Genomic DNA, 24,401 nt, shown 5'->3' with positions numbered 1-24,401 from the left:
TAAAATTGATTTCCTAGATGAACTTGGAGGGAGGAGGATGAGAAAATGCTTTTAGTCGGATGCCCCGAGTGAAGAAGGGGAAGGAGAGGTGACAGTGGTGAGCCCGACGCAAGCCACGGATTCGGGGAAGAGGGACAACCCAGGCGATGGCCAGGAGCACGGAGTCTGCACCCGCAGCGGTCGCCGCGAACCGGAGACCTGAGGGGAAAGAGGGCCGAAGCGAGGAAATCCAGGGAAAGTGTTCAGATTGGTCCTCTGCTCGGGGCGTGCGCCTCTGTGTACCAGGCGATTGGTGGCGGGAAAGTAGCAGGTAAACGGCCCTCGTCGCCTCGCCATTGGCTAGCTGTCTCTCCAGCAGCCACACAACTGGCCAGCAGGGCCTCGAGCAGCGTGCGGATTGGCCAGAAGCTACGACCGAGTTCAGCTCCCTTCGGGCTCTCGGATTGGCTAGCGGGAAGAGGCAGGTATCCGGGCTCAGCGGCTCCTCCATTGGTGGGCGGGAAAAGGGGGTTGGGCAAAGCGATTGGTGGGCGGGGGGCCGGGCCTGGGCCGGCGGGGAGCGGATTGGTCGGAAAGTAGGTTAGTGGTGCGACATTTAGGGAAGGCAGAAAGTAGGTCAGGGACGGAGGTGCCTGTTTACCCGCGCCGGACTCACCGCCGCCGCCGCCGCGGGATCCGAGTGGGGGCGCGGGCGCGGGCGCTCTCGGCGAGCCACGGTGAGTGTCGGGCTGGCGGCGGCCAGCGGCATGGCTCCGAGCACCCCGTCGGGGACTGTTAGCACCCTGGCAGGCATGGCGACCCCGTTGCCGCCCGGGTCGCAACCCGGCCGCCAGGGAACCCTGCCCGACGTGCCCGCTGCCGGCCTTAAAGGGCCAGTGCCCGCTCCCTGCCCCCACCCGGGCCGTGGGGAGGCTGCGCCCCTTAAAGGCGCCGCGCCCGTCCGTCCCCATCCTCCCTCACCGGGGCTGGCGCTGCGGGATAGCAGAGGCAGAGGTGCCGCAGGCGCCCCTGAAGGGACCAGGAAAATACCTATTTCCCCTTCGCGGGCATCGCTACCTGAAGGGGGTAGGGAGTAGCCAGCTGCCTCTTAAAGGGACAGCTCCGCCTTTTGGGAGCAATGACCGGCTGAGGGCGAGTCCTAGGATGTATCATGGGGAGCTGCGGGAACCCCGGCGGGGACTATCCTTGATGGCTGCACCGCCAAGGGCGTTGGGCGAGCGTTGCTGCTTCTGCCCTTCCTCCTCTCCTTCACTTCCCTTTCGGGAGTCTGCAGGGATGGGTGGGGGCAGGGAGGGCGTCTCCGTCGGGCTTAGGGAGTCCGAGCCTGGCCGCCCCTTCGGCTTTATTTTGGGGTCTGGCTCTGCAGCTGGGTGATCTGGGGTCGACCCCAGCCTGCGAACTTTCGTATGGCCTGCGCCGTCTGGGTTCTGGATAGCCCCGGGGGTAGCTCCCGTGGGTATACGAGCAGGTGCCTCACGGCGCGGGATGTCGCCGGGCGTCCAGGTGTGGGCTCGCCGCGGGTCCTGGAGCTCTGGAGCGCCGCGGAGGGCGCAGAGAGGCTAGCTCCAGCACCAGGTTTGACAGATGTCACAGAAGAAAAAAGGTTCCCGCTCGTGATTGCCGGGCGTTGACAGCCAAAAGAGCTTTCGTTTGCTCGGAGGAAGAAGTATAACAGGAATTAATGCCCACCTAGTACGAGTCAACCACGCCAAGGGGTCTGGAGAGCCGGCTGCAGGGCACACGGAGGTGCCAGAGGGCAGGCGCAGGGGAAGGAAGGACTACACCGGCTTTTGGTATCTGTTGTCAAGTTTATCCTGGCCGGCGCGGGGATCAGGCTGACACCCCGAACCCCACATTCCTTGTCCCCTTTCCCCTCCCTCACCGGCTAGGCTTCTTCCCGTGCATACAGCGTTGTTTTGTCATTTTGGCGCTTGCGGTTTCTTCTCTCTGCTTAGTTACTCCCAAGGAAGGAAATATTAGCCAAGTTTTATCACCCAACTTCCAGAAGAAAGATATGATATCCACGAAGCATTTCTTGACTGTACCTGTATTTCCAGGGCCTTCTTTAAAAAAAAAATCCAGAAAAACTGCTGATCAAACGCATTTCATTTGCCCCAGCACTTGCTTGTCATTTGCCCTTCTGACATTTGCTGCTCTTCCCCTCTTTAGTCTATTTTTATATGACAACTATTATTTTAATTTTTCTGGTCCCATTGATATCAGGATCTGTCAATTTGGGTTGGTGGAGTTCTTAATTAATGTACTGGTTGAATCATGAGCTTAAAATAATCATTGCTGCTCCTGAGCAGTTTTGAATAATCTCATGCTCTCTGTGCTTGCAAGAAAAAAGAAATCACTGCTGTTAAATTTGATTTCCATGTCAATGAAATTCCAAAAATATTTTTTAAAATCCAAAATTGAATGTTTCGATCCATGATCTGTTACTGAGTTCACTTTATTGATAAGTCTCCAAAAGCAGTTTGATGAACAAACATATTTAGAAGGCTTTAAAGTTTCCTGAGCGTGATTTGAAATTGTATCACCTGAAGCTGGATCTATAGAGGCATTTTGGTTTTAATTGTAAATGAAGCCAGTGAATAATGACAATAAGTTAAAACTATCATTAAGTATGCATACTATTCCAACCCATAAAATTTGAAGCGAAGGAAAGAGGAAAGGACAAGCATGGTGGAAGAGCACTCGCCTGAGAGTTAAAGCATCGTGGTCCCAGCCCAGACTTGGGCTTGCACGGCTGTGCCACTTGGGACACGTTGCTGAGCCTTTCTGGTTTCTACTTGCCTCAGATGGAAAGTAAGGTAGTTGAACTAGGTGATCCCAAAGGTTCCTTCTCCTATAAAGTACTGTGTATCTCTAAATGTTTCATACATTTGAATTCAGGTTGACATTTTACCTGCTGGAACCTCCAGAATATCTGAGCTGAAATCCTGTTTTCATAGAAGCTTAAACAGATCAACAGATGGTGTTTTAAAGACTCCATTTCAAATGATTTATAAAATGATGACTTCTTAGGAGTTTTTCTGCTATTTGCAAAAGAAGTTTGCCTACCACAGGGAGGATAAGGAAGTGGCTGTGCTTTCAGATTTATCCAACTTCTACCCAATTGATATACTAAATGATGGACAAACATTGTGGAAAGACTTGGCTGTGTTCACACAACTCTATAAGAATGTGTAAGGGTTGCCTTCCTTCTCCAAGCTTACTTTCATTTGCCATTTCTATCATCAACTTTCACTGTGGTGGAAGAAAGTCAATATTAAAAAAACATTGCCCCTTCCAGTGATACAATTATAGGCAGTGTCATGGTAAACACTTGCAGGGAAGTAAAAAAAAAAAAATCCGTTGCAAACTTAAGGTTTAGTTGGGAGCTCAGAAACAGAGGCATGTCACCCTTCTCTATAGTTCTTTCTCCCCACATTGCCATTTTATTTCAATACTCAGACTTACCCCAAATCCCCCCAACCCCTGCTGTATACTCACAGTAGAGGAGCGCTCTCTCTCCCTCTCTCTTTCTCTGATCTGCTCTGCCTGACTTAAGCTCCCTCAGTATCTCTTCTTTTCTGCCCATCATATCCTGTCTCTTGCCCCTATAGACATAGGGGCAAAAAAAGCGAGTGAATCTTTCCTCTGTTCCCTCTTCTTGGACCCTCACTTTGGGTGGACGCCTGGAGCTCAGTAGCAGGACTTAGAACTTGGGTTTTGGCTGTGTGGCCTTGGAAAGTGGTTGGCTCCTCTGGCTGCAGGCTCCTTCTCTGTGGTGTAATGACAGTGCCTGCCTCGTGGAATCTGTACGAGGATCCAGGGAGCAAGGGAGATGATGCCTGTAAAACGCCTGGCACTAGGAAGCCCTCCCTCAGTGCCTGCTGCCGCTCCCTCCCACTGCTGCCAGAGTCCTCTCGCTGGAATATCTTTCATGCCGTTTTTTTCCTTCAGCCTCATCACCAACCCCAGTAAAACCTCTGCCTTGATTTAGGAGAGGAAGGATGGAGGGTGGCGAAACAGATCTGTTACAGGCCTCCTTTCCCAAGTCTACACTTGGTCCCCTGAGTCTGTATGTCCCTCGCTCTCCTCCCTCCCCGGCAACCTCTCAGAGGCTGTGAACATTCACCATACCCTCTTTCTCATCTATATCCTTAGCTCCTGGCCTCTGGCTTCTTTCTCTACCATCCTTCTCTATAGTTCTTTCCAAAAATCTCTAAAAAACTTTAAGCCCTGAATTCCAAGGGCCTGTTCTTAGTCCAAAATGATTGTTCTTGGCTCCTTTGCAGCTTTGACCCTGCCTTTCTTTCCCTCCTTGAAATCTCTTCCTTCCTCTACCTTTGGGTCCTGATGCTTTTTTGGTTCTCTTCCTGCATACCCTAGAGGTAGGTGTCTGTCCTGGCCTCCACTCTTCGCATTATCCCCCTTGCCTAGACTCCCATTTTTAGTCCTGATATGATCAGTCTCCTGCTTCAGCTGCGAGCAGGTTCACTGTACACACTAACAGCAGCCTGTGGCCAGCATTTGTGGCCTTGGAGTTACAGGTTGCAAACTGCTTGCACGTACCATCCTCCTCCTAATACCCTGATGCCTGTACCCTTTCACATCCAAGGTGTCCTGAGTGGCAGTTTGGTTGGGTGGTTAAGAACGCAGACTTTGGAGCCGGATTTCATATCCTATTTCTTACTAGGATTATGACTTGTGGTCCAGTTGCTTTGTTCTCTGTCTTGATGTCCTCATCTATAAAACTGGGATCCCTGTAGTCCTTATATCTAAGAGTTGCAGTGTGGATTATACGAGTTAAAACACTAAAAATACATTAAGCTATTCATGGCACATAGTAAGTACTCCATGAGTGTTAGCTGTCTGCATTGCTTGCCTTTCCATATCCAGCCGGCCTGTAGACCAGGCTTTGCTGTGTACATATAACTGTCCAGTCAAACTGAAGGACTGTCCATTCCCTGGACCAGCCCATGGCCAATGCCCCGACCTTCTCATGACCAAATCCTACACTGCTTTAAGACCCAGCTCAAATGCTTGGTCCTCCAAGGAGCTATTTCCTCGTGCTTTTCTGACTCCCCATGCCTGGCAGCAGTGTGCCTCAGCCCTTGATCCACCTAATTCTCTTAGACAGTGATGCATTCTCTGGGAGTATCTCCCCAGCTTGCTCAGGGCAAGCACTTTGGGGGAGCCCATCTTGGTTTCTTCCCCAAAATGATAGGCACAGGGAGCTTCAGGATCTGCTTGTCCAATCCAGTTAACTGTCTGGAGGAGGGGATGGGGTGGGCTAGTCACTCAGGAACTAAGCAGGTAGAGGGAAGGGGGCTATGCCTGTGGAGAGGTGGGGGCACGGGCTGAGGAATGCAACAGGGGCACGAGTGGACATGGTCACCAGTATACGGGTCTGCGTGGAAGGGCGGTTTGGGTTGGGAACTTAACATCTGGGGAGAGGGAACTGGATAAGCTTTAGTCATCTTTGTTTCAGGGGAATGTTGAGTGCTGACATTTGATGGCGAATGATTTTTATGTTAGTACATGCTGTTCTTTTAAGTAGTATAAATTCTTGTTTATCCAGCCTGGTTAAAGAAGGGGTTGGATGGTCTGCCTAATTCAATATTCCGGTTAATCCTCTGTCCGTTGGATTTTGTACATATACTGAGTAAAACATTGACATGTTTTTAAAAGTCAAGAGAAATCTTATAGAGCTAACTGCCTCAGCTGCCAACCACTAGTTTGAAATATGTGACCTAGGCAAATCAGTTAGTTTCTTTGACTCTGATTTACCTCATCCGTAAAATAAGAAAAACACTCTCTATGTTAGTCATCTTATGTTTATTAACTTGTTTAACCCTCATAACAGCCCTGTGAAGTAGGTGTGATGATTATCCTCACTTATCCACAGTGAGTGGTTTTATAAACTATTCCGGGTCACTCAGCTAGTGTGGCGTGGGGCAGGATTTGTGCGTGGGGCCTCGAGTGTGGTCTTTAACTGCTGTAGCAGATGTCTCCTAGGAACCGTTGTATTAGGCCCTGTATGTGAAGCGCCCAGCCCCACACCAGGAGCCTGCGAGGCCCGCAGTGACTGGTGACAAATCTTGTTGTTGACAGATGTGATATGCACCTCCTTGAAGCAGGACCGAAGCCCTCGGCAGTGGGATACAAGGGATGCGTGTTCGGATGTTACCCTAGTAGCAGTTACAAGGGCTTGTGAGCATTATTCGCACATCCTGTTCTGCATCTCTATCTTGCTTTTTCCTGGCATTCTGCAGCATCGGACGCCGTGCGGCTCCCCTCCCCAGGCAGCTTCTTGTGTGAGATGAACCTCTGAACAGAACTCATTACCTCCCCCCCAAACCCCCATCATAGCCATCTGCAGAACTCCTTACTGGGGAGGAGACCTTTTCAAAGTCTCTCACCTTCTTCTTCCTCTCCCCAGCTAAAGACAGACATTTACAGTCCTGCTCTGTGTGTGTATAGAAAAAAATATATATATATATAATATATAAAATATATATTTAATGCCAGTTGTTCCCCAAATACATTTAGATGGTAAGGAAAACATTGTTTTATGTCAAGAACCTGTTACATAAAAATGTGTTATATAATGTTCAAATATATACTGCACAGGGAAGTTGGATACCACTTTTTTCCCCCAAAGGATAAAAAGGTAACAAACATAGGCTATACCGAACGTAATTAATCTCAGACTTAGGAGGCACCGAAAGACATGCTCCGCCCTCCCTGCTACTGTTCTGAACCTCTGTCATTCTCCTCCAGGGCTCCGAGTGTAGGGTGTATGGGAAGTTGGCCTGAATCTGCCATGGACTCTGCTGAGATAGATACTCTGGGAACTGACTCTTTTTAAGGGGGAAAAATGCCTTGACATTTGCTCACTGACATCCTTCTCATGTCTAAGCAGAGGGAAGAAGCTCTTTTTGCCCCTCCTACTCAGACTACTCAGGTCATCGTCTAAGCAGTTTTCTGCTCCCCTCTCCATCCTTCAGTTCTTTCCACCCGATATGGCAGCATGTGGTTGACCACCCTGGGGCCAGCCCTCCAGGCTCTCCAGTCTGACCCTGTTTTTCTCACCAGCCCCGTTCCCTACTCCATCCCCATCCCCATCCCCAGAAGGAGCAGGGAGCCTGAGGTTCAATTCTGCTTGTTCCTGCCCTGCCTGGGCCACCCTGTGCCATACTCTCTCTCCTGCTGTATGCTCTTGTTCGCATTGCCCTCTTGACCTGAGAGGCTCTCTTCCTTGCCTTAGCCTGCCTTGGGTCTCTCACTTCTTTAGAAGCCTCTTCTGATGACACTCGTCCCTTTTGTGTGTTCTTTCTCTTTCTCTCCCTCTCGCCGTTTAATTGCCAGCCATTCATTCAGAAGCATTGGTACTTCATATTTAGCAAATTATCATATTGTATCTAATCAGATGGCCAATTCTCTCATTTTTTAAAAATTGTTTCATGAATAATTATCTTGTCCTCACTTCCCACTCTCCAACTCTACTCATTTACTCATTCAGCAAAGTTTATTGGATGCCTACCGTGTGCAGAGCACCGACTACACAGCAGTGAACAACGCAGAGTCCCAGTAGGAGGAGACAGACCATAAGCAGTTAACCATGTTAACTCCTCGTAGTGAGAGATGCTGGGAAAGCAGTCAAATAGAGTAAAACAGTAGGGATGACGAATGATAGGAAGGTGGTTGTTTTAACTGAGTCTTCCAGGGAGGCCTCTCTGAAGAGGTAACATTTGAGCTCAGCTACAGGAAGATCTAGGGGAAAGTACCCCAGGAAGAGAGAACAACAAGTGCAAAGGCCCTGAGGCTAGAAGTGGCTCGATTGTTTTTTGAGGAAAGTAAAGGCCAGTGTACCTGGATCATGAGTTCATTATGTACAGATGTTTTCTCCTCCCTGTAACCTTTAGCCCAGAGCTAGAAAGGCCCTGTAAATACTTGCATACAGAATCGGAGCAATTGCCCTTGGTTATATATGGTATAAATAGCAGTTCACTGTACTCAGAAGACTTTTACTAAACCATATTGTGTATGAACAAATTAAGGATTTGAAGGGCTTTCTCATAAATATTCTCTTAGCATGTATCACCAACCATTATTGTTTCCATTATGTTTAGTGTAGAGCTTCAGACCTCAGAATTTTGTTTCACATGCATGGCCATCTTAAAAACAGGTTTTGTTCCAAAAGTTTATCCGTAAGACAGTCGATGGAAATTTAGGATAGATTTTCCTATAGAAAAAAATGAACTAAGACATGGTTTTGTTCCCAGGCAAGCCCACGAAAGCCATTTAGTGCTAACTATAACTGCAACCATGCTGTTTCGTGCTAAAGCGTTACCAGAATTAAGTGAGCCTTCTGAAGCTGGACCCCTCACCTACATGGCATTATAGTTCGTTTACTTGTAGCATTAATGGGGCCCATTTACCTTTGCCACATCTGCTACTCTTCTTCCCATCTGTCAGAAAGTTTGATAAAAGGGATTTTTACCTTGTGCCCTTACGGTTTCGTTTCATGTGTTACAAATCTGACGGCGGTGTGCAGAGTCGGGGAAGCCCTGCACCGGGAGCAGGGAGAGGCCCAGGCTGCAGACGTGGTGGAGCCGCTGACTGACTAACTTTGGATAAGTCGCCTCCACTGAACTTTGATTTCTCAGGTCCTTGTTGGCCATAAGATTGTTTTCTCACTGTGACAGGAAAGCGTGTATATGTCATTGTGTAAGCCCACCTTCAGATGGCCACCTCAGATTGCTTCCTGACGAAGTAGACAGACACAAAAATGTGGAACTGGAGAAGTTCCCACACATGGCGCTCAGTGGTTACGCATTCCACATGAACCTTGCTTTTGATCTGCTATCTTTCTTGATGAGTTGAAAGAAATGCTGTCCTAGAACTTTTGGTCCAGATAAGATTCCTGTGTTCTTGGCCAACTTATCTTTCATACAATTATGTAAATCATTTTTCTTTTTAACTCTTAAGGATAAAAATGGGGACTATGATTTGTTGCTTATGAAATATACTTGTGAGTGCCCTTAAGGAATGGAATGAGTTTGCAGGAGAGAGCAGAGCTGAAAGAGTGTGGGATCAAAACAGTTTTAAATGTTAACTGCAAAGCTATTTTCAGTATCCTGCTGGAAGAAAAAAAATTTTAAAGGCCTTAGATGATACAAGAGGTTTCTGCTCCAAAGAACAGAGCCACGGGATCTGCAGCGAAAGCTCCCCAACCCTCTAACCGCCGCCCTCCCTCACTGCCTACCTCTGAGTTTTGTTTCTGGCACCACACGCCACACGTGCTGTTTGAGAGGTTTGATGTTTAAATAGCGGTAGTGGCCAAGCTCAACTGGAATTTAAGGTGTTAGGGATATAGAGTTTACGCGATTAGGGTGCAGGATGCTATGTTGTGAGCTTCCCAGCAGGTTCTAGAGTGAGGGAAGCTTCACCGGCGGGTGACAGGACATTTTTAGCACTGCCTTGGCTTGGTTGGTCGAGAATGGCACATTCCATTTTTTTCTTTTGTTTTTGCTTGAAGGCATGGCAAGGAGTTGGCACAAAAAAGGTCTTGCTTTGTGGATTTCACTCTGGAGCTAGAATTGTACCGAGGCTTCCTCCTTAGATGCTGAAATACGAGCAGGTATTTTAGTTGCTGAATCCTCAGCAACTAAGACAGTACCTGTGCAGAGCAGTCATTCAATGAGTAGTTGTTGAATGAGTGAATTCAGCTTGGGAAAAACCTCAACTTTTTCCCTTTCTGATAGTACAGACTCATGAACTCAGTCTTATGAGGGACTTTGGAGTTTAAGTCACCATTTCCTTTTGTCATCTTATTCTTTAGTTTGACCATATATCAGTATCTTTTATTGATGATCAGTAATTAACTGGCAATGGTTGTCCCTGCCCTGCTGATGTTCATCTTTATGTTATCTTTACTTGGGCTTCAAAGTACAGCAAATTAATAACTGAGCCATGTCCACCTAAAGAAAATGTACTGTGTATTTGTTTGGACATAGTACTGCACATTTATTTATTCGGTCAACAATTGTCTGAAGGACCATGCGTGAGGCACCATGCCAGACCCAGAGGATAAGCAGAAATAGTTGTTATGGACAGGGAGCCTGCAATTTTATATACTGGTAGAAGATTATTTAAGGTCATGCCAATAAAGTGGTCTAGACTCTCTGTAAGTACCGCAGAAATTTAGAGACCAGAAAGAGCTTTTCCAGTAGAGAGGAGACTTCATGGAAGTGATCACATTTAATATTGACCTTTAAGGATGAGTAGGATTTAGATTCACACACGAGGATAGCACAGCTATTTCCAGGAAATGGGTGAGTGGCAATATAACACAATGAAAAGCACGGAAGTAGAAATGACCGGTTTGTGTTCAGGGACATGCACTTACCAAAATGGAGTGTTCACAGATAATGGTGGGAACTTAAGTCTGAAAGGTCATTCGAGGCCTAAGCCAGAAGCATGCCATTTCAGATGATCATAACTGCTAACTGTTGCATCTAATTCCTACAACACCCTAGGAAGTAGGTCTTATTATTAGCCTCATTTTAGAGATGAGGAAGTTGAGGCACAGAGTGATCGGGTAACCTGCCCAAGGTCACGTGGCTGGTAAGTGTAGATTGAGGTGTAGAAACCAGGCCCTGGAGGCTCTTGGCCAGTGGACTCTGCTGTCTCCTAATGTCCTCCAGATGCAGGGTTTGGGCTTGGCTGGGGGTGGATCTAGAGCAAGCGCCAGAAGTAGGACACGGTTTAACTCACTCCTTCAGGTTGTAGGTGAAGAAACTCAGCGAGGTTAAGTGACAAGTCAAAGTTTACTTAATGAGGTGGACACTGGTAGGCATTGGAGAACCTCTGAATTTATTTTTATTATGATTATTATGTTAGTGACATGAAATAATTCCCCTGAGAGCTCTGGTCCAGGGCAAGTGGTCCTGTTGGGCTAGAGCAAAGAGGGACCAACTGCAGGAGAGATCTGACAGGAGGCTGCTAGCTTGAATCCAGACAGAGGGTGGGAGGGAGCCAGAATCACACATTAATTGTCAGTTACGTTCGTCAGCATGGCTGTTTGCAGTCACCGTCGATTTTTAGAGTGCGGAACATCTGCCTGTGTGTGAGTGGCTTTCAACTATGTGAATCTGCACTATACGGTGACTCCGATACCTTCGTTACTGAATTCTCTAGAAGCAGAGCACCATTTTGAAAGTTGAATGTTTAAAAACAAATACCCACATTGTCTGGAATGAGCACTGGATTGGGAACCAGATAACCTGCATTCTAGGCTGCTTCCACTACTTAAGCAACAGACAGCCTAAGCCAAATCACTTAATGCCTCAAACTGGCTGATTCCTTATCTGTGGAGCAGGTGTAACAATTCTTGTTGCACCTTACAGTGTGGATCTAATGCTGCAGTGAGGTGTGGAAAGGATTTGAAAGCTGTAAAGTTGCTCTGTGGTGGTAGGAAGCAGCTTCCTGGTTTTCAAACTATATATAGTTATTGATTTTAGAAAGAGAGAAAAGGAGTGAGAGAGAAACATTGATTACTTGCCTCCCATACAGAATCGAACCCAAAACCTAAGTATGTGCCCTGACCGGAAATTGAACCCAGCCTTTTGGTGCACCGGATGATGCTCCAGCCAACTGAGCCACACCAGTCGGGGCCAGCTTTCTGGGTTCCTTAAGAAGGTGTTCTGGCTTTGCAGGAACAGCCTGGAGGGCTCAGAAAGAAGTTTTCCACCTCAAGGGCACTGTTAGGGACGTGGCGCTGTCCACTCTGTGGGTGCTGACAGGCTTCACTTTGCTGCGTAGGGGCATATTTTAAGGATGATATTATGCTTCACCTTTAGACATGGGGAGCCACAGCCTGAGCCTGGGTGGTAAAGTTAGGCACAGACATCCCAGTTCATCTGTTCTTCTCTACACATACTTCTCAGGATAATGATGCTCTGCTGTGAACCTGAAAAGCAAGTGTCAGGATCTAGCCAACTGGCCAGTTGGTTATTCCTGGATGTTTTACTATCCTGGGGCATAAAGCTGAAGTCCAGAAAAACCTTGAATTGCTTCAGGGATTAATAGGTGAGCCAGTGTGCAGTTCAGGTAATACCTGGTTGCAAAGCCTGCAGCAGAGTCTTGACATGAAGGATGAAAGATTTGCCAAATATTAATTTTTGTTAGTATTGCATGATGTAGCTATTATTATTATTATCAACATTATTAATAATAGCACATAACTTTTGGGTATTTATAGCCTGCTAACTATTGTGCTAAGTGCTTATGTGCCTTTTCCCATTTAATCTTCACCATAGTCCTGGGGTGGGGGCACCATCGGTCCCACTTTCTAATTAGGCAGACTGAGACCGAAGGTGCCTCAGATGGGAAGTGGGGAAGCTGTGATTGAAACCCAGGACAGTCTCTCTCCTGAGCCTGTACTCTTAACAGCAGCAGTCTTCTCCCTCCCTCTTCCTGGCACCCTGAAATGCTTCCTGTCTCTGGTTTTGAGGTTTCTGACAGTGCAGTGGGTCTTTGGAAGGCATTTGGGTTGACAGACATGTTGCCACACAGTGGTTTAAGCTCACTGCAGCTCTGCCTTCTTTGCAACCACGGCTGACATCTAGCAGCTCTTGTCGGTTGCTCTGTGGCCCATGAACAAATGGATGCCGACGATGAATGCAGCAGATTGACTACCTCTTACCAGCTAATGCATGTGGGGGATTTTAAAGAGAAAAAAAGAAGACAGAAAAAGAAATTGCTCTGGGTCAGTTTTTCAAAAAATAGCTTCAGTTTTCATGTTTGTGCTTGTCAAAATCTCCCCACAAAAGCCTTTCCGAAGGCTATGATACTGATGGCACCATTTACCTCTGTGTGTGATTTACAGAGCACTTTTCACTGCACTGTCTTGTTTAGTCTTTACTACAACCCCGTAAGAAGAGATGAAATAAAGATGAAAAGTTTAAGCTATTGTTCAGGATCCCAAAGCTAGTCAGTGGCAGAGCCCAGACTTAAACCCTGTTTTTTTCTGACTTTTACTTCCCTTTTCCCAAATTCTGCTTTGCTTTCTTGATTGAAGATGTTCTCAAATATATGATTTACTGTATTTAGAAATCATCAGGCGTCATTAAAGTGAAGTAATTTGTGTTACATTCTCACTGATTCAGAATAAATGGTCATGTGATTGGTTGTTGTGTTGGGTTTAACAGCTTTGTACCTATTTTATATGGTTCAGACTATACATAGATCCTTTGTCATATATTATTGGGTCAACATCCCTGCTACTTTTAAAAATCCTAAGGCTTTAATAGATGATAAAACAGGGAGTTTACATAATTTATTTAAAAAGTTGACCATGGAGTTCTTGGTTAGTAATACAAGGTCCTATTATCAATTGTTTCCATGGAGAAATTAGCCTTGGCTCACATCATTGCAGCTCTCAGTGCTTTTAGAGTAGATAGTGGTCTAGGCCTTCTATCTTTAATATGTGGCTTCCACTTGGTGGTTGAAAGTGGGAGCTTTGGTTTTTACCATCTCCCAGAGGAGATTGGGGGCACACATGCACTCATTTTAAGGTCCAGACCTGGAAATAGCACATTCTTTTGTCCCAGTGACCAGCACTTAGTCACGTGGCTATATTTACCTGCAAAGGAGGCTGGGAGATACCTTTAGTTGAGAGGTCACGAGTCCAGCAAAATCTCTGCTTTTAAATGGTGCAGCGGAGATAGGACATTGCGGAAAGTTAGCAGTCTGCTACATCATGGTACCAGCGGGAGGCGGTGAACAGTGTTTGAAGCTGGCGCCAGGATAGCTGGGAAGATGGGAGTCCCAGGTTGGAATCTAGGCAGGCACACAGAAATCAGGGCCAGGGCAGCCATCTAGAGGTCAGGGCCACTCATTGCTCAGAAAGGTAGAACCCAGGTGCTGGAGGTAATACAAATAACCCAGAAGACTTCAGTTTTAAGTAAGAGGAAATTCATCTGTGTGAGCTGTACAGGAGTCAGAAGACCTAGGCGTGAGTTGAACCCTTCCACTTCATAACCTGGGGCAAAATACCCCAATAAACATTTACTTTATCATCTGGAATATGGGAATAATGGTGATGGCCTTTCCTGTGTCCCAGGCTTAGTGTAAGGATGATGAATGGGACGGGTTGTGCAAACTGCAGCCGCATGGGAATGGACACAGCATCTGTGTTATTCACCTTTGTGTCACCAGCACCTGGCCCAATGCCTGGCATGGACATATTTGTTGAATGTGTGAAATATATGAGAGATGGGGAGAATGCACTGTGCTAAGAAGATTGTGATCCTGGACAGTCTTCTCTGCTAAGGAGAAAAGTTTTCTGCAGTCCACTGTCCAAGGCCTTGGGCCTAGATGTAAAACCAGGTACCCCACCAGGATGGGGGCAGACCCCAGGAAAACTCCTAACTTGTCATGTCATATGACACATCATATGCTACCAAACAAATGGCCAAAAACCATTTGTTTATGCCACTGTTTAAGTGACAGAGTACAACAAAACTGGAGATAGACTTTCATTTGGATGTCATGGTCCATGAATATAAACTAGTCATTTTTAAATGGTTTGGTCATGACTTATATTTAAGTCTTTTATCCATTTTGAGTATATTCTGGTATATGGTATAAGTGGGTGGTCTAGTTTCATTTTTTTTTGCATGTACTAGTCCAGTTCTCCCAACACCATTTATTGAAGAGGCTGTTTTTACTCCATTGTATGCTCATGCCCCCTTCATCAAATATTAATTGACCAAAGAGACTTAGGTTTATTTCTGGGTTCTCTATTTGTTCCATTGATCTATGTGTATGTTCTTATGCCAGTACCAGACTGTTTTGATTATAGCGGCCTTGTAGTATAGTTTGGTATTGGATATTTTGATCCCTCCTACTTTGTTATTCTTTCTCAAGATTGCTGAGGCTATTTAGGGTCTTTTTAGTTCCATATACATTTTTGAAATATTTGTTCTAGGTCTTTGAAATATGCCATTGGTATTTTAATAGGAATTGCTTTGAATCTATAGATTGCTTTGGGTAGTATGGACATTTTAATTATGTTAATTCTTCCAATCTATAAACACAGTATGTGCTCCCTTTATTTGTATCTTCCTTATTTTCTTTCTTCAGTTTTCTACAATTTTCTGAGTACAGGTCTTTTACCTCCTTGGTTAAACTTATTCCTAGGTAATTTATTTTTCTTGTTGCTATAGTAAATGTTTTTTCTCCCTACTTTGTTTTTCTGATATTTCATTGTCTATTGGTATACAAAAGATGCCATCAATTTCTGAATATTGACTTTGTGTCCTGCTATTTTGACTTACTAGGTTGAGTAGGGTTTTTTTTGTGTAGCCTATAGGATTTTCTGTGTATGTTATCATGTCTGTGAATAATGACAATTTTATTTCCCCCTTTCCAATTTGGATGCCTTTTATTTCTTTTTCTTATCTGATCACTGTGGCTAGAACATGACACCATGAGGGTCTTAGAGGAAAACATAGGCAGGAAAATTGCAGATATTCCATGTAGCAATATTTTTGCCACTATATTTCCTAGGGCAAGGGAAATAAAGGAAAAAATAAGCAAATGGGATTACATCAAACAAAAAATCTGCACAGCTAAAGAAACCATCATCAAAATGAAAAGGGAACTGACCATATGGGAGAACATACTTGCCAATGATATATTGGACGAGGGTTTGATCTCCAAAATGTATAAAGAACTCCTACAACTCAACACCAGGAAGACAAACAATCCAGTTAAAAAATGGGCAAAGGACCCGAATAGACACTTCTCCAAGGAGGACATACAAAGGGCCCATAGACATATGAAAAGATGCTCAACCTCACTAGCCACCAGAGAGATGCAAAGTAAAACCACAATGAGATATCACCTCACACCAGCCAGAATGTCCATCATTAACAAATCAACAAACAACAGGTATTAGAGAGGATGCAGAGAAATGGGAACCCTAATGCACTGTTGGTGGGACTACACACTGGTGCAGCCACTGTGGAGAACACTATGGGATTTCCTCATGAAACTAGAAATAGAACTGCCTTTTGACCCAGCAATTCCACTGCTGGGATCACACCCTAAGAATCCCAAATCACCAGTTCAAAAGAACTTAATGCACCCCTATGCTTGTAGCAGCACTATTTGCAATAGCCAAGTGCTGGAAAGAGCCTGCATGCCCATCAGTAGATGGGTGGATCAAAAAACTGTGGTGCATTTACACAATGGAATACTATGCAGCAGAAAGAAAGAAGGAGCTCCTGTGCTTCCCAACAGCATGTATGGAATTGGAAAGTATTATGCTGAGTGAAAAAGCCAGTTGATGAAAGACAAATACCATATGATCTCACCTATAAGAGAAATCTAATGAACAAAACAGAACCACAGACATGGAAATGTGGAACAGATTGAAAGTGACCAGAGGGAAGGGGGGATTATAGTGGAAAGAAGAGGAAAGGACTAGACAAAGAACATGTGTGATGACCATGGACATGGACAATAGTGTGGGAACTGACTGTGGGAGTGGAGGGTGGGATGGGTGGAGTAGGGCAAAGGCAGGGGAATTGGGACAACTGTAATAGAATAACAATAAAAAATGATTTAAAAAATTTTAAAGATAATTTAAAAAATAAAATATATGGCTTGGTCCACTTGCAGATTGGAAGATGAAACCTACCCAAGGTCACCAAAACTTGACTTCTTGCTTCAAAATAATCAATCAGATGCAATTATAAAATTCTGTTGATTTGGAAAAAATTGTGGTTTATCAAAGTAATAACTATTTGTTGAAAATATGATAATAGGTAAGAGGATACAAAGATGAGCTTAGTGTTCTACCTTATGGGCTATTTCTTTTCTAATAATAGGATTTTTTTCTTTTGCTGAGAAAGTGGGGGTTCAGTGGAATAATCAGGGTTTTTTAACTTTATGAAGGGGTTCTTTTATTCATTTTGTTATTTAATTTGCTTTTTCACTATGAGGGAGTTTCTTTCTTAGAACTCACTGGAGCATTTCAAAATGGACTTCACTGGGGAAAAAAGCGAGAATTGGAATTATATTCACAGTATGCACTTGATTCTGGTCAGCCCTCATGCACAGAAGGGGGAAGTGCACCAGAACATTAATAGTGGTTCTCATCTTGTGCAGTGAGAGGTGATTTTTATTCTCATGTCCTTCTCTGTGGTTTCCTATTTTTCAAAAGTGAGCATGTATTACTTTTATAATCATAACAGTCCAATTGAAAATTAGTCTCACAAATAGTCTCCAGCCAAATCAAGAATCTTTATTTTTGGCAACCTGGCCTGGGCTATAAACCTTCATGTTAACTCAGACCTATCCTGATTATTTCACAACTGAGGCATTAAAGAACGTGTTATAAAGAGGATGTTTTTCCAGAAGACTACTACGGATTTATGATGTATTAGGAAAGATGTCCTTATTAACTCTCCTCCTAAACTTGGACTAGCTTTTCTTACAGTCACTTAAGGTAATGAATTTGGGAGGTTCCCCATTCACTGTGTGACTTTTCCTTCCCCTTTACCCTGCACTCCTGTGTTCCTCAGGTCCCCCTGACTCTGTTACCCTGGGATTGGACTTCCCTGTCCCGTGTTCCCTCAAGTTCCTTTCATTTCTGGTGTTCTCATTTTACATCTCTATCTGTTCACCACTTTATAGATTTGTTTGTGTCATCTTCCGCCCAACTCTTCTGTGGACCGAAGACAGCCGATTGTTGTTCTTTTCCCTGTAGCAGCTTCTCGTTGCTCCTTGTCACTGCTTAGGCAAGTACCCTGAGCAGTGCTCCTGGGATGCAGTGAAGAGATGCGCTCAGGACTGCAGGGAAGGGACAGGGGCACTAAGCTGCCTGAGAACCTTGGGGAAGGCACTGGGCCACCCCCCCAGCACTTGGCCTGCACCTGCAGGGCAGGCTCGAGCATGGCTCTTGGAGACGACTACTTGGTATTTGAAGTTAGGCAGCCTGCAAACCTCTGTTTGGTTCCCGTGGTGTGGCAGCTACTGTTCTAGGTGCTGGATGGGCACGGTGATGAGAAAGGTAGACCTGACCTCTGCTCCCATGCTTACAATCACAGATGGTAACAGTGGTTCCAGAGGTAGTTATAGGGGCCTGTTTGGAGTGGAGCAGGAGGCTCAGAGTTGGTTGGGATGGTTCCAGGGCCTGGCTCCTTGTATGTCCCCAGTTCTTTCTGTTGGGGAGGGATGACACCAAGAAAACCCCTTGGTGAAGCTGACCTGCTTCTCCCATTCAGTCAACCTAGACCCAGGCAGGACCTGCAGAAGCTCAGGGCATAAGCTCAAGGGCTGGCTGTCTTGGTCCCTCCACCGGTCTATCTCTGGACTGCCTCCGGAGCTGGCCCACCTTCACTGAAGGGTCTGTAGTGTGCATACCGCAGCTTTGTCTGAAGATTAACTAGCATTTTCTCCCTTACTTTCAACTTCTAATGAGTACCAGCATATCCGTATCCCTCCACTGGGGTACTGGGCCGTTACCTTCAGGAAACTAGTTTGGATGAACTCCTCCTTGCCTCCTCATTACCCAACCGCCCCCAGTGCTTTTCCTGGTGGCTCTGAGTCTGGCATGTATTTACAGTATTCTTCTGTGCTCTTGCCCTTTCTGAAACTCTTGATGACCAACTCTCACAGGTTCTTTCTGCATCTCTGTCTGCTTGGCTTTTGACAACCCAGACAGTTTAGAGTTGGGCAAATGTAAGTGGTTCCCCGAGTGACTTCACTGAGTCTTCCTTTATATTATACTTATCTGTCAGATCTAGGGCTTGGCCATCCATCCTATTCTTTGTGTCCCCTTTTTCTGAATACAGGGACAAATGGGACCCTAACCCCATGGGGACTCAGCACCTTTCCTCCTAGGGACATTACTGGTAATGACTGTGTATTTCTGGCCCTTCTCCTCCCACCTTCCCGTTCAAAGAACAAAGCCTTGGAAGCTTGCCTTACCCCACTTTGCTTCAGTGTGGAAAACCTCAAGTTATCTGCCTCCTGAAGGACTCACTTGGCTTCCACTACTCCCCACCCCTCACCCACCCACCCTTGAACTGTGGCATTTAACCAGAGAACGAGTCATTCATCAACGATCACTTAATACTCCTACCAGGGTCCCCTAGGAAGGCCCTTTGTTACTAAATTCTCAGGGGTGGCTGGTGGGGAAGCTTGTTAGTATTCTCATTCTCTTGGTGTCATTATCATTCCTTTCAAAATATACCTACACACGTGCACGTGCTTGTGCGTATGTTCACGTGTCTCCCTTTACATATCACAAGGGTCTTTAGAGTGAGAGTGGCCCTCAGGGCCTGGACTTAAACCCTGAGAGGGGTAGTCATCCTTTGGGAAATATATCCCTTTGCTCCAAATATTTGTTGGCTGAAATTTGTAAATTGTTGTTTTGGCCCTAGTTTTAGAGCTCCCCATGGTTTCTGAGATAAGTTTGGTCCCTGGATTCACCCCTTAAATTCAAACTTGGTAAGGAAAGCCTTTTGTTGCAGGCCCGATGCCCATGGCACTGTGGGCTTTTAGCAGCTCTTACACATTGTCATCACTGAAAATGTTGTCAGGAGCTTTGGGGACTCGGGGGCCAACCTCCCATTGGGAGTGTGCCCTTTGCAGTGATTACAGCCCAAGTGTATCTGTAGAGCGCCTTTTACTTGACTGCCATATGCTTAACTGCGTCCAGTTTGCCGTGGAGTAAGCAATTTTATTTTTTTTAAGTTTAATCCAGCCCTGCTGGTGTAGCTCAGTGGATTGAGCATGGGCCTGCGAACCACACGATCAGGGTTCCATTCCCAGTCAGGGCACATGCCTGGGTTGCAGGCCAGTTCCCAGCAGGGGACTCACGAGAGGCAACCATACATTGATATTTTTCTCCTTCTCTCCTTCCCTTCCCCTCTAAAGATAAATAAATAAAATATTTTTTAAAAAAGTTTAATCCAAAAGTTGTCCCTTAGGTATTCTCAATGACTGTCCTCATGTGTTTTGACTGGCTAAAACTATAGCCTGGCCGTGGCCGGAGTGGCCACAGCTGGCTGGCAGGCACCCCGCACCCCTCTTTACTAGGGAGGAAAGGACAAAGTGGTTTATTCCCCCTGTTTGGAGGCAGGACAAGCCTGGATGAAGAAGTCATCCATTCATTTAACATCAGTTGAGCGTCTGACATGATGGGAAGCCACTAGAGTGTTGAAAGCAAGAAAGTAATATCTGATTTAGGTTTTTTCAGGGTTCTTCTGGCTGCCTGTGGACTGAGGGGGGAGGACAGGGGTGGAACAGGGAGACAGGTTAGGAGAGGTGGTTGTCCTGGTCTAGGAAGCCGTGCTATCTTGGATGTCTAGGAGGTTGGCGTCTGGGCGAGAGTGGGCAGGGCATGACAGCCCTTCACTGGCTGCCCTGGCCACTTGCCCCAGGCTCTAGCCCCCTGGATCACGAGCCTGCCCTTTCCCTCGTGTGCCAGGCCCTGCTCTATGGCTGATGCTGTCATTCCGCCTGGAATGTTCTCATCCCCTGCTTCTAACCCTTGTGTTTCTGCCATTGCTTCACTGAGCGACCTTGGCAAGTTACTAGATCTCTCCTGAGCTTCAGTCTCTTTATGAAAGAGTGATCGCTGAACCTACCTCAGGGGAGTGTGAGTATAACACAATGTATAGTTGAGTGTGATTATTGCAGTAGCCTCTGAAGCAGTCCCCTGCTTCCAACCTTGCCCGGCAACCGTGTGCCGTCTGCCTAGGGAGCCCGTGAAGCAGGGTCAGAGCAGGTCATGCCTGTGGTTTAGAATCCTTGAGACAGTAGCTTCCTGTCTTACTCAGAGGAAAAGCCAAATCCTCAGCATGGTCCACAAGGCTTCCCGGTACTTTTCTGACCTCATCACCCACCCCGAGGCCCGTGTATAGTTCAGTAGCCCGGGTTCTGCGTGTGAGTGGCACCCCCTAGAGTTATGCAGTGCACAGCCTGTGCTGAGGATCCTCCCGGCCCCCCTCGCTCCACTGCAGCCATCGGCATCCTCGCTGTTCTTCAAACACACCAGGCAGGCTTCCTGTTCACGCTCTTTCTACGGACAGCCCCTCTGCCTCGATTGTCACCTCATTTCAAGTTGTACCACCCAGTTCCCTGTCCCGTAGACGTTCCCTATTTTCTTTTTCTGCTTTATTTTTTTCTGTTAGAACTTACCACCATCTACCATATTCTACAGGTTATTTGGTTTGTTGTCTGTCTTCTCTCAATGGAATATAAGTATGAGGGCAGAGACTAGTGTTTATTTTGTTCACTGTTCTGTCCCCAGTGCCTGACAAATACAGTGGAGGCTCAGTAATGAAGAGTGATTGGATTTTCAATCAAGCAAAGTAGCTGGTACAGTGCTTAGTACACAGTAAGCACCCAATAAATGCTGGATGCCATTATTTTTATTGTTTTTGTTGATTACCCTCTAGGGGCCAGCTCCACTTTGGCTTTCTCTGAGCCCTTGCTGAGCCTCAGGTAGAATTGAGTCACGCTGCCTGTGTCTTCTCTCTCAGTGTGGCATTTATCACGCGGCACTAGTGGGGATTATCTCACTCTTTTCCCTGCTTGAGTATGAGTTTTTGTGGGGCAAAGACTGGCTTGTTTGGATTTGTGTCTTGAGTGCCCTGTGCCTTCTGGTCGGCACGAAGTAGGAGCTCAGGAAGTGCTCACTGCCGGCAGCCAGGACAGGCGGATGAGCTCTGGGATCAGTCAGGGCCCTTACCAGCTGCCCTGGCTCCAGCATCACTGCCTAATGTTTGCAACCCCCCTGGGGGGTGCGGCACAAGGGAGAGTTTGACAACTACTTAAAGAGAATTGCTGAGGTTATATTCAGAGCAAATTTTGGAGATAAGAGTGCCTCCTGTGTGTAGTTCTTTAGATGACAGCATCTTAGTGACCTGCTTGTTCCACATGGGATAGTCTGTTCCTTGGCTGCTCAGGCCCCAAGGGGTTGGGGTCAGTCAGTGGAGACAGTGTAAGCAATACCAGTGTGTTTGGAGGAAGGCAGGGAGAATGAGAGAAAGCTTGAGCTGGCTCTTAGGGATTTGGGGTTGGGAAGGAGGTCATCTGGAGGTGATGTACGGAACAAGGGAGCAGCCCCTGTCTAATCTGGGGAGATGGTGAGTGCCTTGGGAGGCACGATTAGGTAAGTGGTTTGGACCATGTAAGGCAGAACCTTAAATGTCAGGGCCATAAGTTTGGCCTCTTTCATTGACAGGCTGAGGGGATGGGGTCCAGAGTGGGGATTGCAGTGGTGTAGGGGTACAAATCAAGGGGGGCATGGGATGTGGGGAGGAGCTCTAGAGGCATTTCTCTACTATCCAGAGATGGAGTTGTCTTGTGGGCCCACAGATGATGGCATAGGCTATGCCTTTGGGGACCAGCATTGGCACCCACAGGGCAGCAGAGTTTCAGCTGCACCAAGAAAGTCCAAGGGACTGAGGAGTTAGAGGTGGGGGGTTGGCATGGGCTGGGGTGCAGGAAGGGAACTTTTCCCTTTAGGGCAACTGTGGGTGCCCTGGCATCCCTGGGGTTTTCCTGCACTGTTCTGGTTGGGCTCAGCTGTTCATGAACCACTGTGTCAATTGGGTCCCTACACTGTGTGCCAGCCCAAGCAGTCCAACTCATCAGTCAGTCTTGTACCAGATTGCTCTACAGAAAAACTTGAAACCCGGAGACAGGCAAACTCAGGATCAAGTGTCAGCTCGGCCAGCAACTCTCTGTGTGGCGTAGGCCAAGGTGCTTGTGCTCTTGGGGGTTCACTTTCTTTATCTACCAGATTAGCAGCAAGCAAGTTAAATCCCTGGGTTCTAGCCTAAAGCTCCTTAAATCTCTCCTATCTTGGGTCAGAATTCACCTTGGAGGCTTGGGAGGGACTGAGCTTTCAGGCTAGGGCCCAGTAGCCACACTGTGGAAAGGGCAAGGCTTGGCATTGAGTGTCCTAGGGGTTTTGAAAATTGTTTACTCACCCAGGGATTGATAGATTCTGCAAAACTAGAGGAGGCTCTCTTCCCACTCCCCTTGCCTACTTAGGGATAGAATGCCTAAAATGACTGTGACTTGGTGGTACCTTCCCGTATCCAATGCTGCACTTCTAAATAGGGCCCTTGTCCCATGGCGAGGGTTCTGATTTTCCTGTGGCTGCTGCCGTCCTCTCCAGCCTGTATGCCGAGATTTCCTCTTAGTGTTTCCCTACCGTTCCTTGCACCTGACTACAAATCCTGAGCCTCATCTGTTCAGCTGGTGCAACCCTGATGGCACAGACACATATCCTTACACATTTGCCTGCCCTTTACTCTTAAGATCATGACCTCAGCCTTTTTTCCTGTGCCTCCCTAGTTTTCATTATGCTTGTTTAAGGTGGCTGCATAATATTCTATCAAGGGAATGCCTTCAGTAAGCCATGAGCTGGTAATGGGGCATTTAGATTGCTTCTAATTTTTGCTCTTTCAGCTAATGCTGCATTAAGCCATCTTTGTGTATTACAGAGTCATTTCATTAAGTTGGCATTTATCTAGCTAATGGCAATGGCCCAAGATTACATAAAGAGTCAGAATTTCTTTTTCAAGAAGAATGTCTTGAGGATATATTAAATTTTTTACTTTAAATGCCAGGAACTCCTTTGTCTTGTTTTCCATGAATGAAGAAGCAAGGTAGCGGTAATGTGAAATCAGATGTGAGTGAAAGGCTGTGCGTTTACAGGTGATACACAACTTGTTTGGTCTAAGAATCCTGTATCCCTGTATCTCTGATGCTTTGATTAAAACAGTAACAAAATAAAATAAAATAAACAGTGGTCCTTCTTTAAGGATTTTTTAAGAAACGCCCTAACAAAGGATAATTAAATAGGATTTCTTAGAGAAACAGGTCTCCCTAAGCCAGCGAGAGCCTGTCAGAAAGTATTGTACTCTTAGCAGAGGAAGCAGGTCACAAACTTGCTGAAAGGATTTTGGCCTTTGGTTGGCCATTAGGAAATGGCTAAAATGAAACCAAAAAACAGACGTCACTCACTGGGTCCCAGTGCTCTGCTGAGACCGAAATCTGTGTGGGCTCAGGGGTGAAGGGGAAGGCTTCCTCTCTCCGGCCAATCTGCAGCTTCAGTCTCTGGTTGGCTTTTGCATTTTCACTTAATCCAGCAAATGTTTACTGAATCTTTACAGCATATAAGCTTACAGGGAACAAAGATTTGGGAAGAAAAAACCCACTATCTCCTTGTTTCTGAGAAGCTCATGAACTGGGAGTGGGAAGGAAGCAACAAGTTTGACATTGACGATTACTCAAGGTAGACAAAGAAGAAGGCCCCTCTCTGACCGCCCCACCCTGTTCAGCAAGGGAGGAATTTCATCTCATTGGGA

The 24,401-nt window shown here is 46.2% G+C and overlaps 1 protein-coding gene across 10 annotated transcripts in view; it reads left to right on the top strand.

Moving 5' to 3' along the window:
- The first annotated feature begins 644 nt into the window (after positions 1 to 644).
- The window catches only part of BMAL1 (basic helix-loop-helix ARNT like 1), a 104,884-nt gene continuing 81,127 nt past the window's right edge, over positions 645 to 24,401 (top strand). For 5 of the 10 annotated variants that reach the window (XM_037050032.1, XM_037050030.1, XM_037050033.1 and 2 more), the window contains exon 1: positions 645 to 716. The gene's annotated coding sequence lies outside the window, so the exon portion shown is untranslated. The remainder of the gene's footprint in view (positions 717 to 24,401) is intronic. The other 5 variants (XM_037050038.1, XM_037050035.1, XM_037050037.1 and 2 more) reach the window with 1 other exon arrangement.

This window comes from Sturnira hondurensis, unplaced genomic scaffold, assembly GCF_014824575.4.
Source record: "Sturnira hondurensis isolate 20B ecotype Veracruz unplaced genomic scaffold, ASM1482457v3 Scaffold0006505, whole genome shotgun sequence".
Taxonomy (NCBI): Eukaryota; Metazoa; Chordata; class Mammalia; order Chiroptera; family Phyllostomidae; genus Sturnira; species Sturnira hondurensis.
This window is presented reverse-complemented; position numbering and strand designations above follow the sequence as displayed.